Below are 13,104 nucleotides of genomic sequence, written 5' to 3'. Positions count from 1 at the left end.
GATATTCTACAAGTTTCCAAGACGCATTAATCTGAAGCATTCATCGTCCGATTATAAAGCAACAGATCGGCATAAAAGTGAAAAACAATTTCACTGCACGATCACGATAAAGACAATTGTCCGATAAAGGTGAAAACGCGATTCACCTAAAAGACGATCTAAAGATAGCAACCACCTTCTACAAATCGGCAAAGATGAACACAGAATAATGTAAGAAGTTATCGAAAGTGATCCGAAAAAGAACCTGACGAGGTCTTATGGATTGCTAAATAATAACTCAAAGACTGGCCGACGTTAAGAAGTCGGACCAAGTCAACCTAAGTTATAAGTAAACCCTAGAAAGAGGTCTGGCCAACCCTATTAAAGAGGATTACTTTAACTTAGAAGGGCCCGACATGACAAAGTCAGCCCAAAATGAAAAGTTATAAAAGTAGTCCCTGAAAGAGACTTGACAAAGGTCCAAAAAAAGAACTACAAAAATAACTTAGAAAGAGGACGACACAAAGAAGTCGACCTCCTACAAACAAGTTATAAAAGTAATCCCTGAAAGAGATCTAACAAAGATCCAAGAAAGAGGATTACAAAAATAACTTAGAAGTGATCGACATAATGAAGTCGGTCTCCTACAACAAACAAGTTATAAAAGTAATCCCTGAAAGAGATCTGACAAAGATCCAAGAAAGAGGATTACAAAAATAACTTGGAAAAGATCGACATGACGAAGTCGTTCTCCTACAACAAACGAGTTATAAAAGTAATCCCTGAAAGAGATCCGACAAAGATCCAAGAAAGAGGATTACAAAAATAACTTAGAAGAGATCGACATAACGAAGTCGGTTTCCTACAATAAACAAGTTATAAAAGTAATCTCTGAAAGAGACCTGACCAAGGTCCAAAAAAGAAGATTACTAAAAGTAACCGACAAAAGATCGACATGAGGACGTCGGTCAACTACTTGGAAAAGGACAAAGAAGTCGGTCATGGTTTGCTAATCGGATCCACGCATCTACGACCTCCAAGTACAAAGCAGTTCAAAGAGGCTGAGCAACAAGGGTTCAACATTCTCGAAACATATAAACTAGGACAGGTGAAAGCAAGCATGACATAAAATAACAAAGCTTCAGGGTCAGACCCAAAAGCTTAGAAGCTACTCGTTGTGTTTTTCAAAATAATGGGTTGCTAAACAAGCAACCAGAAAGAGTGTCAGCAAAATAAACCAACTACGAAATAAAGAGTTTTAAAGCCCAACAGCCGGGCCAACTACAAAAATATCCAAAATAAATCAGCTAAGGATTAGAAGACTTTTTAGCAGCATCAGCCTGAGGAGAAGGAGGGCGGGCCTGGAGAGGAACAGCATCCACAGTACCATCGTCCCAGTTTAAGATCTGGCAGTCAGGATCAGAAGCGGGAGGGCCGACTGGTATGCGAAATTGTGATCCCTGGTTGTAAAATTTGTTGTTCGTTCTCTCCCTAGCAATGGCGCCAACAAACTGGTGCACAATACCATGGTCCAAACATAACTTCACAACTTCGCACAACTAACCAGCAAGTGCATTGGGTCGTCCAAGTAATAAAACCTTACGTGAGTAAGGGTCGATCCCACGGAGATTGTCGGGTTGAAGCAAGCTATGGTCACCTTGTAAATCTCAGTCAGGCGGATATCAAATGGTTATGGAGTTTTCGAATAATAATAATAAATAAACAGAAAATAAAGATAGAAATACTTATGTAATTCATTGGTGAGAATTTCAGATAAGCGTATCGAGATGCTTTCGTTCCTCTGAATCTCTACATTCCTGCTGTCTTCATCCAATCAGTCTTACTCCTTTCCATGGCAAGCTTTCTGTAAGGGCATCACCGTTGTCAATGGCTACATCCCATCCTCTCTGTGAAAATGGTCCAAATGCTCTGTCACGGCATGGCTAATCATCTGGAGGTTCTCGATCATACTGGAATAGGATTTACTATCCTTTTGCGTCTGTCACTACGCCCAGCACTCGCGAGTTTGAAGTTGGTCACAGCCATCCCTTCCCAGGTCCTACTCGAAATACCACAGACAAGGTGTAGACTTTCTGGATCTCAGGAATGACCATCCATGGGTTCTAACTTATACCACGAAGATTCTAATATCTCGGACTCGGTCCCCTGTATTAGATATCCAAGAGATATTCATTCTAGCTTGTTTGCATGTAGAACGGAAGTGTTTGTCAGGCACGCGTTCATAAGTGAGAATGATGATGAGCGTCACATAATCATCACATTCATCATGTTCTTGGGTGCGAATGGATATCTTAGAAGTGGAATAATTTGAATTGAATAGAAAAATAGTAGTACTTTGCATTAAATCATGAGGAACAGCAGAGCTCCACACCTTAATCTATGGAGTGCAGAAACTCTACCGTTGAAAATACATAAGTGATGAAGGTCCAGGCATGGCCGAATGGCCAGCCCCCAAATGTGATCAATAGATCAAAAGATAATCCAAAGATCATAAGATGTCTAATACAATAGTAAAAAGTCCTATTTATACTAAACTAGTTACTAGGGTTTACAGAAGTAAGTAATTGATGCATAAATCCACTTCCGGGGCCCACTTGGTGTGTGCTTGGGCTGAGCTTGAAGTTTACACATGGAGAGGTCATTCTTGGAGTTGAACGCCAGTTTGTAACGTGTTTCTGGCGTTCAACTCTGGTTCGTGACGTGTTTCTGGCGTTTAACTCCAGACTGCAGCGTAGAACTGGCGTTCAACGCCCATTTGTGTTGTCTAAACTCGGATATATATTGCTCGAAAGCCCTGGATGTCTACTTTCCAACGCAATTGGAAGCGCGCCATTTTGAGTTCTGTAGCTCCAGAAAATCCACTTTGAGTGCAGGGAGGTCAGAATCCAACAGCATCAGCAGTCCTTCTTCAACCTCTGAATCTGATTTTTGCTCAAGTCCCTCAATTTCAGCCAGAAAATACCTGAAATCACAGAAAAATGCACAAACTCATAGTAAAGTCCAAAAATGTGAATTTAGCATAAAAACTAATAAAAACATCCCTAAAAGTAACTCGATCCTACTAAAAACATACTAAAAATAATGCCAAAAAGCGTATAAATTATCCGCTCATCACAACACTAAACTTAAATTATTGCTTGTCCCCAAGCAACTGAAAATCAAATAGAATAAAAAGAAGAGAATATACTATAAATTCCAAAATATCAATGAAACATAGCTCCAATCAGATGAGCGGGACTTGTAACTTTTTGCCTTTTGAATAGTTTTGGCATCTCACTTTATCCATTGAAGTTCAGAATGATTGGCATCTATAGGAAATCAGAGTTCATATAGTGTTATTGATTCTCCTAGTTCAGTATCTTGATTCTTGAACACAGCTACTTTATGAGTCTTGGCCGTGGCCCTAAGCACTTTGTTTTCCAGTATTACCACCGGATACATAAATGCCACAGACACATAATTGGGTGAACCTTTTCAGATTGTGACTCAGCTTTGCTAAAGTCCCCAATTAGAGGTGTCCAGGGTTCTTAAGCACACTCTGTTTTTTCTTTAGACCTTGACTTTAACCGCTCAGTCTCAAGTTTTCACTTGACACCTTCACGCCACAAGCACATGGTTAGGGACAGCTTGGTTTAGCCGCTTAGGCCAGGATTTTATTCCTTTAGGCCCTCCTATCCACTGATCCTCAAAGCCTTAGGATCCTTTTTATTACCCTTGCCTTTTGGTTTTAAGGGCTATTGGCTTTTTGCTCTTGCCTTTTGGTTTTAAGAGCTTTTGGCTTTTTCTGCTTGCTTTTTCTTTTTCTTTTTTTTTTCTCAAGCTTTTCTCTATTCACTGGTTTTTCTTGCTTCAAGAATCAATTTTATGATTTTTCAGATTATCAAATAACATGTCTCCTTGTCATCATTCTTTCAAGAGCCAACATATTTAACATTCTTAAACAACAACTTCAAAAGACATATGCACTGTTCAAGCATTCTTCAGAAAACAAAAAGTATTGTCACCACATCAATATAATTAAACTAAGTTCAAGGATAAATTCGAAACTCATGTACTTCTTGTTCTTTTGAATTAAAAACATTTTTCATTTAAGAGAGGTGATGGATTCTTATTCACTACTTTAAGGCATAAACACTTAGACACTAATGATCATGTAATAAGACACAAACATAATTAAACATTTAACATAAGAAAATGAAAAATAGAAAATTTAAGAACAAGGAATGAGTCCACCTTAGTGATGGTGGCGTTTTCTCCTTGAGGAGCCAATGATGTCCTTGAGCTCTTCTATGTCTCTTCCTTGTCTTTGTTGCTCCTCCCCCATAGCTCTTTGATCTTCTCTAATTTCATGGAGGGTGATGGAGTGCTCTTGGTGCTCCATCCTTAGTTGTCCTCAATAATTGTGTGGAGGAAAATGTATCCCCTGAGGTATCTCAGGGATCTCTTGATTTGCAGTCAAATGTTCTACCATTGAGCTTTTGTCTTCCCTTTCCCTTTTCTAGAGGATTCTCCGGTCTTAGGTGCCATGGTAATGGAAAAATAAAAAGCTTTATGCTTTTACCACACCAAACTTAGAATATTGCTCGCCCTCGAGCAAGAAAAGAAAGAATAGATGAAGAAGAAGAAGAAATGGAGGAGAGGGAGAGAGAGATGTGTTTCGGCCAAGAAGAGGAGGAGGGGTTGTGTTGTGTGAAATTGAAGAAGAATAGAGGGGTTTATATAGTGAATGGAGAGGGGTTAGGTTCGGCCATTTAGGGTGGGTTTGGGTGGGAAAATGATTTTGAATTTTGAAGGTAGGTGGGGTGTATGAAGTAGGTTTATGGGGAAGAGTGGGTGGATGTAGGTGGTGAATAGGTAATAGGGAAGAGAGCTTGAGGTGATTGGTGAAGGGTTTTGGGGAAGGGTGTTTATTGGGAAGAGAGGATGAACATTGAGAAGAGGGAAGAGTATGAGTGGAGGTAGGTGGGGATCCTGTGGGGTCCATAGATGTTGAGATGATCCTGTGGGGTCCACAGATCCTGAGGTGTCAAGGAATTGCATCCCTGCACCAATTAAGCATGTAAAATGCCTTTGCATGAAATTCTGGCATTTAAACGCCGAATTGATGCTTGTTCTGGGCGTTCAGTGCCCAGATGCAGCATGTTTCTGGCATTGAACGCCAGTTCTATGCTTGTTTCTGGTGTTCAGCGCCAGCTTTCCTCAGTGTGCATTCCTGGCGTCTGAACGCTAGGATGCTGCTTGTTTCTGGCGTTCAACGCTAGATCCATGCTCTGTTCTGGCGTTCAACGCCAGCCAGATGCTCCTTACTGGCGTTTAAACGCCAGTGAGTCCTTCCTCCAGGGTGTGATTTTTCTTCTGCTGTTTTTGATTTTGTTTTTGATTTTTCTATTTATTTTGTGACTCCACATGATCATGAACCTAATAAAACATGAAAGAACAACAAAAATAAAAATAAAATTAGATAAATAAAAATTGGGTTGCCTCCCAACAAGCGCTTCTTTAATGTCAATAGCTTGACAGTGGGCTCTCATGGAGCCTTACAGATGTTCAAAGCATTGTTGAGACTCCCCAACACTAAACTTAGAGTTTGGATATGGGAGTTCAACACCAAACTTAGAGTTTGATTGTGGCCTCCCAACACCAAACTTAGAGTTTGACTGTGGGGGCTCTTATTGACTCTGTTTTGAGAGAAGCTTACTGTGCCTCTTTTCCATGTTTACAGAAGGATGTCCTTGAGTTTTAAACACAAGGGAGTCCTCATTCAATTGAAGGACTAGTTCACCTCTGTCAACATCAATCATAGCTCTTGCTACGGCTAGGAAGGGTCTTCCAAGGATGATGGATTCATCCTCATCCTTCCCAGTATCTAAAATTATGAAATCAGCAGGGATGTAAAGGCCTTCAACCTTTACTAACATGTCCTCTACTTGTCCATAAGCCTCTTTTCTTGAGTTGTCTACCATCTCTAATGAGATTCTGGTAGCTTGCACCTCAAAGATTCCCAGTTTCTCCATTACAGAGAGTGGCATGAGGTTTATTCCTGACCCAAGGTCACATAGAGCCTTCTCAAAGGTCATGGTGCCTATGGTACAAGGTATTAGGAACTTTCTAGGATCATGTTTCTTCTAAGGCAATCTCAGTTGATCCAATGCATTTAGTTTTTTGGTGAACAGGGGAGGTTGATCTCCCCAAGTCTCATTACCAAATAAATTGGCATTCAGCTTCATGATTGCACGAAGGAACTTGGCAACTTGCTCTTCAGTAACATCCTCATTCTCTTTAGAAGAGGAATACTCATCAGAGCTCATGAATGGCATAAGGAGGTTCAATGGAATCTCTATGGTCTCTAGATGAGTCTCAAATTCCTTTGGTTCCTCAGAGGAAAATTCCTTATTGATCACTAGACGTCCCAGGAGGTCTTCCTCACTGGGATTCACGTCCTCCTCCTCTCTTGTGGGTTCGGCCATGATAGTCAATTCAATGGCCTTGCAATCTCTCTTTGGATTCTCTTCTGTATTGCTTGGGAGAGTACTAGGAGGGGTTTCAGTGATCTTCTTACTCAGCTGGCCCACTTGTGCCTCCAAATTTCTAATGGAGGACCTTGTTTCATTCATGAAAATCAGAGTGGCCTTAGATAGATCAGAGACTAAGTTTGCTAAATTAGACGTATTTTGTTCAGAGGTCTCTGTCTGTTGCTGAGTGGATGATGAAAAAGGCTTACTATTGCTAAACCTGTTTCTTCCACCATTATTAAAGCCTTGTTGAGGCTTTTGTTGATCCTTCCATGAGAGATTTGGGTGATTTCTCCATGAGGGATTATAGGTGTTTCCATATGGTTCACCCATGTAATTTACCTCTGCTATTGCAGGGTTCTTAGGATCATAAGCCTCTTCTTCAGAAGATGCCTCTTGAGTACTGTTGGATGCAGCTTGCATTCCATTCAGACTCTGAGAAATCATTTTGACTTGCTGAGTCAATATTTTATTCTGAGCCAATATGGCATTCAGAGTATCAATTTCAAGAACTCCTTTCTTCTGAGGCATCCCATTACTCACATGATTCCTCTCAGAAGTGTACATGAACTGGTTATTAGCAACCATGTCAATGAGTTCTTGAGCTTCTGCAGGCGTTTTCTTTAGGTGAATGGATCCACCTGCAGAAGTATCCAATGACATCTTAGCTAATTCAGACAGACCATCATAGAATATATCCAGGATGGTCCATTCTGAAAGCATGTCAGAAGGACACTTTTTGGTCATTTCCTTGTATCTCCCCCAAGCTTCATAGAGGAATTCACCTTCTTTTTGTCTGAAGGTTTGAACATCCACTCTAAGCTTACTCAGCTTTTGAGGAGGAAAGAACTTGGCTAAGAAAGCCTTGACCAGCTTATCCCAAGAGTTCAGGCTATCTTTAGGTTGAGAATCCAACCATATTCTAGCTCTGTCTCTCACAGCAAAAGGGAAAAGCATGAGCCTGTAGACTTCAGGATCTACTCCATTAGTCTTAATAGTATCACAGATTTGCAAAAATTCAGTTAAGAACTGAAAGGGATCTTCAGATGGAAGTCCATGAAACTTGCAGTTTTGTTGCATCAGAGAAACTAATTGAGGTTTAAGCTCAAAATTGTTTGCTCCAATGGTAGGAATTGAGATGCTTCTTCCATGTAAATTGGAATTAGGTGCAGTGAAGTCACCAAGCATTCTCCTTGCATTATTATTATTTTCGGCTGCCATCTCCACTTCCTGTTCGAAAATTCCTGTAAGGTTGTCTCTGGATTGTTGTATTTTAGCTTCTCTTAGTTTCCTTTTTAGAGTACTTTCAGGTTCAGGATCTGCTTCAACAAGAATGTTCTTGTCCTTGCTCCTGCTCATATGAAAAAGAAGGGAACAGAAAATAATAATAGGGATCCTTTGTACCACAGTATAGAGGTTCCCTTGTTGTTAGTAGAAGAAGAAAGGGAATAAGAGTGAAGAAGAATGGATAATCCAAACATAAGGGTGAGGATAGGAGCAGTGATTTGAGATGAAGAGAAGTGTTAGTAAATGAATAAATAAATAGAAGGAGATGAGGGAGAGGGAATTTCGAAAATTAATTTTGAAAAAGAGTTAATGATTTTCGAAAATTAAGATAAAATTAAAATTAAAATTAAAATTTAAACAATTAATTAATTAAAAAGAATTTTTTTGAAAAAGAGGGAGGTATTTTCAAAAATTAGAGAGGGAAGAGTAGTTAGGTGGTTTTGAAAAAGATAAGAAACAAACAAAAAGTTAATTAGTTAGTTGAAACAAATTTTGAAAATCAATTTTTAAAAGATAAGAAGATAAGAAGTTAGAAAAGATATTTGAAAGAGATAAGATAAAAAGATATTTTTGAAAAGATATGATTGAAATTAGTTTTGAAAAAGATTTGATTTTTAAAATCACAATTAATGACTTGATTCACAAGAAATCACAAGATATGATTCTGGAACTTAAAGTTTGAATCTTTCTTAACAAGTAAGTAACAAACTTGAAATTTTTGAATCAAAACATTAATTGTTGATGATATTTCGAAAATATGATATAAAATTAAGAAAAATATTTTTGAAAAATATTTTTTAAAAATTTTCGAAAATAAATAAGAAAAATGAAAAAGATATGATTTTTGAAAAAGATTTTTGAAAAAAAGATAAGATTTTTAAATTGAAAATTTGATTTGACTCATAAAAAAAACAATTAAATTTTAAAAATTTTTTAAAAAGTCAATCCAAATTTTCGAAATTTATGAGTGAAAAAGGGAAAGATATTTTTTTTTATTTTTGAATTTTTAATGATGAAAGAGAAAAACATGAAAAAGACTCATAACATAAAAATTATGAATCAAAACACACAATGCATGTAAGAACACTATGAATGTCAAGATGAACACCAAGAACACCTTGAATGTCAAGATGAACATCAAAAACTTATTTTTGAAAAATTTTCAAGAAAAGAAAACAAGTAAGACACCAAACTTAGAAAATTTTCATGCATGGACACTATGAATGCAAGAATGCATATGAAAAACAAGAAAAGACACAAAACAAGAAAATATGAAGATCAAACAAGAAGACTGGCCAAGAACAACTTGAAGATCATGAAGAACACTATGAATGCATGAATTTTCGAAAAATGCATAAAATTTTTTTAGAAAAAATGCAATTGATATCAAACTTAAAAATTGACTCAAGACTCAAACAAGAAACACAAAATATTTTTGATTTTTATGATTTTATTAATTTTTTTTTCGAAAATTAATGTAAGAAAGAAAAATAAGGATTCCAAAATTTTTAATATGAATTCCAGGAATCTTGCACTCTTAGTCTAAAGCTCCAATATGAGGGTTAGACATGGCTTAATAGCCACCCAAGCTTTAGAAGATACAAATCAGGCAGACAACAACTGAAACTTCATCCAACTTCATATACTTATAAGTGGAAGCCTCAGTCTAAAAGAATTAGACATGGCTTTATAGCCAGCCAGGCTTCTACATGCTTCATGAAACACTAGAATTCATTCTTAAAAATTCTGAAGAAAAATATATTTTTGAAAAGATTTGTATTTTTTTATTTTATTTTATTTTTTATTTTATTTTTTTTCAAATATTAATTAGGAAAAAACAAAAAAGAAGAAAATATTTTTGAAAAATTTTTGAAGAACAAAAACTTGGTATGCGAAATTGTGATCCCTGGTTGTAAAATTTGTTGGTCGTTCTCTCCCTGGCAATGGCGCCAACAAACTGGTGCACAATACCATGGTCCAAACATAACTTCACAACTTCGCACAACTAACCAGCAAGTGCACTGGGTCGTCCAAGTAATAAAACCTTACGTGAGTAAGGGTCGATCCCACGGAGATTGTCGGCTTAAAGCAAGCTATGGTCACCTTGTAAATCTCAGTCAGGCGGATATCAAATGGTTATGGAGTTTTTGAATAATAATAATAAATAAACAGAAAATAAAGATAGAAATACTTATGTAATTCATTGGTGAGAATTTCAGATAAGCGTATCGAGATGCTTTCGTTCCTCTGAATCTCTGCTTTCCTGCTATCTTCATCCAATCAGTCTTACTCCTTTCCATGGCAAGCTTTCTGTAAGGGCATCACCGTTGTCAATGGCTACATCCCATCCTCTCTGTGAAAATGGTCCAAATGCTCTGTCTCGGCATGGCTAATCATCTGGAGGTTCTCGATCATATTGGAATAGGATTTACTATCCTTTTGCATCTGTCACTACGCCCAGCACTCGCGAGTTTGAAGTTCGTCACAGCCATCCTTTCCCAGGTCCTACTCGGAATACCACAGACAAGGTTTAGACTTTCCGGATCTCAGGAATGGCCATCCATGGGTTCTAACTTATACCACGAAGATTCTAATATCTCGGACTCGGTCCCCTATATTAGATATCCAAGAGATATTCATTCTAGCTTGTTTGCATGTAGAACGGAAGTGTTTGTCAGGCACGCGTTCATAAGTGAGAATGATGATGAGCGTCACATAATCATCACATTCATCATGTTCTTGGGTGCGAATGGATATCTTAGAAGCGGAATAAGTTGAATTGAATAGAAAAACAGTAGTACTTTGCATTAAATCATGAGGAACAGCAGAGCTCCACACCTTAATCTATGGAGTGCAGAAACTCTACCGTTGATAATACATAATGAAGGTCCAGGCATGGCCGAATGGCCAGCCCCCAAACGTGATCAATAGATCAAAAGATAATCCAAAGATCATAAGATGTCTAATACAATAGTAAAAAGTCCTATTTATACTAAACTAGTTACTAGGGTTTACAGAAGTAAGTAATTGATGCATAAATCTACTTCCGGGGCCCACTTGGTGTGTGCTTGGGCTGAGCTTGAAGTTTACACGTGGAGAGGTCATTCTTGGAGTTGAATGCCAGTTTGTAACATGTTTCTGGCGTTCAACTCTGGTTCGTGACGTGTTTCTGGCGTTTAACTCCAGACTGCAGCGTAGAACTGGCGTTCAACGCCCTTTTGCATCATCTAAACTCGGCCAAAGTATGGACTATTATATATTGTTGAAAAGCTCTGGATGTCTACTTTCCAAAGCAATTGGAAGCGCGCCATGTTGAGTTCTGTAGCTCCAGAAAATCCACTTTGAGTGTAGGGAGGTCAGAATCCAACAGCATCAGCAGTCCTTCTTCAACCTCTGAATCTGATTTTTGCTCAAGTCCCTCAATTTCAGCCAGAAAATACCTAAAATCACAGAAAAATACACAAACTCATAGTAAAGTCCAGAAATGTGAATTTATCATAAAAACTAATAAAAACATCCCTAAAAGTAACTAGATCCTATTAAAAACATACTAAAAACAATGCCAAAAAGCGTATAAATTATCCGCTCATCACCGACCTCGGCAGGAGGAACAGCAGGAGCTGACACCTTGGCAGAAGACACAGGGAGGGGATCAATATCATCATCATCATCATCATCAGGGACAATCTTACCATCCCTAACAACATTATCCAGGCTGAAGAGAGTAAGGTTAGCCTCGGGAGCAATAATCCGAACTTGCTCTTTCAGGTTCTCATAGGCAGCAGTCACGCTGCCAACAAGATGACCCTGGAGCTCGGAGTAATCAGCTCGAGCGTTCTCCAACTCCGCCTTCAGACGCATTCCCTCCCGATAGGATGTAACATAGCTGTCTTTATGCCTCAGCGCCGTCTCCTCGGCCAGTCTCACAGAAGCCACCAGAGAAAGTGAAATCGCCTTCTCGTTCTCCAGATCCTTCTCCAACTTGGCTACCTTTACTTCAAGCTCCTCCTTCAGGCCCTTCATCCGATCAAACTCCTGTTTAGCCTTCTCCATAAAGGCTTTGGTGGCATGGAGAGGAAGATTTTAAGCAGTCCGGTATAGGGCAGCCCCCATATACGCCATTCTAACACTACTTCGAGTTATAAAGTTTAGATGGCGAAGGAGCGACACATCGTCCATAGGAAGGGCACCGTAGGGACCGATTTGTTGATCCACAAATTCAATTGCATTAAAGTCAGGAGCATCAAGGTTGAAAGGCTCAGCTATTTTTTGTTTCTTATTGGGAGGAGCACCAGAACTAGAGGCAGAAGTCGGTGGAGGGTCAGCCAGACGAACCCGAGGAGTAGGGATCACCTTCCTCGATCCGGGAAAACTCGGCACAGGAGGCTTTACTTGCACTTGGGAAGATCCCTCCCCGGCCGCCTTGGCCGAGATGTTCTAAGCAGCAGTCGCCTTCTTTGCCCTTTTGAAGGCCTTCATGGATTCATTATTTTTTGACATCTCTGCAAACACAAAATCAGCCACAATAAAGCGTTACAATCACAAGATGAGGAAGCCAAACTAAGAAACAAATATAGAAACAAGTCAGGCAAATACCCAAAACAGCCCGGACCAGGGATGGGTCATTCAAAAATCTTTTTGTATCAAGATGGGGTGGTGCTCCCCATAAATCCTCAAGAACAACAACAAAGGCACGCTCAACATCGTCAAGCATATCCCAGGAATAGCGAGACACTCTCACCTCCTTCTGCCACTCTAGAGGGAAAGAAGGCTCATCATTTTCATCAAGAAAAAAGGGGCGGGCCCCCTCGACAGCACGAACTTTAAAGAAGTAATTCTAGAAATCCTTAAAGGACTCATCATACATAGCAAACACTTTATGGCCCTGGGCAGACCTGAAAGAAACCCAGGAAGCTTTCTTTTTCGAAGAGCCACCAGGCTTGGCGGAAACAAACAGGTAAAGGAAGAGAGCCTGAGAAGGTGTTACACCTAACTCTTGTCAAAGTAGCTGAAAATTTTTGATAAACCCACAGGAATTCAGGTGAAGCTGGGACGGGGCAATATTACACGACCACAACAGGTCGGTCTCAAAAGCAGTAAAAGGAAAAATAATGTCCAGTTGACTGAAGAAATATTCGTAGGCATAGAAGAAGGGACGCTCCCCCTCGATGGAAGTCAAAAAACAAACCCTCTCATCAGAATCAGGAGCAACAAGCTCATAATCCCTCTCCCAGGCACTGTTACCACAAATCCTATGACGCTTCCTCAGCTCTATGCAAAATTCATCATCCACAACAGAAACACA

General features: G+C 39.2%; 1 non-coding gene across 1 annotated transcript; it reads left to right on the top strand.

The window, feature by feature from the left end:
* The first annotated feature begins 7,229 nt into the window (after nucleotides 1-7,229).
* Nucleotides 7,230-7,337, top strand: LOC112760602 (small nucleolar RNA R71). Its single transcript, XR_003181035.1, has one exon. It is a non-coding gene; the product is annotated as a small nucleolar RNA R71 (small nucleolar RNA).
* Nucleotides 7,338-13,104: the final 5,767 nt, after the last annotated feature.

Source organism: Arachis hypogaea, chromosome 16 (assembly GCF_003086295.3).
Source record: "Arachis hypogaea cultivar Tifrunner chromosome 16, arahy.Tifrunner.gnm2.J5K5, whole genome shotgun sequence".
NCBI lineage: Eukaryota > Viridiplantae > Streptophyta > Magnoliopsida > Fabales > Fabaceae > Arachis > Arachis hypogaea.
This window is presented reverse-complemented; position numbering and strand designations above follow the sequence as displayed.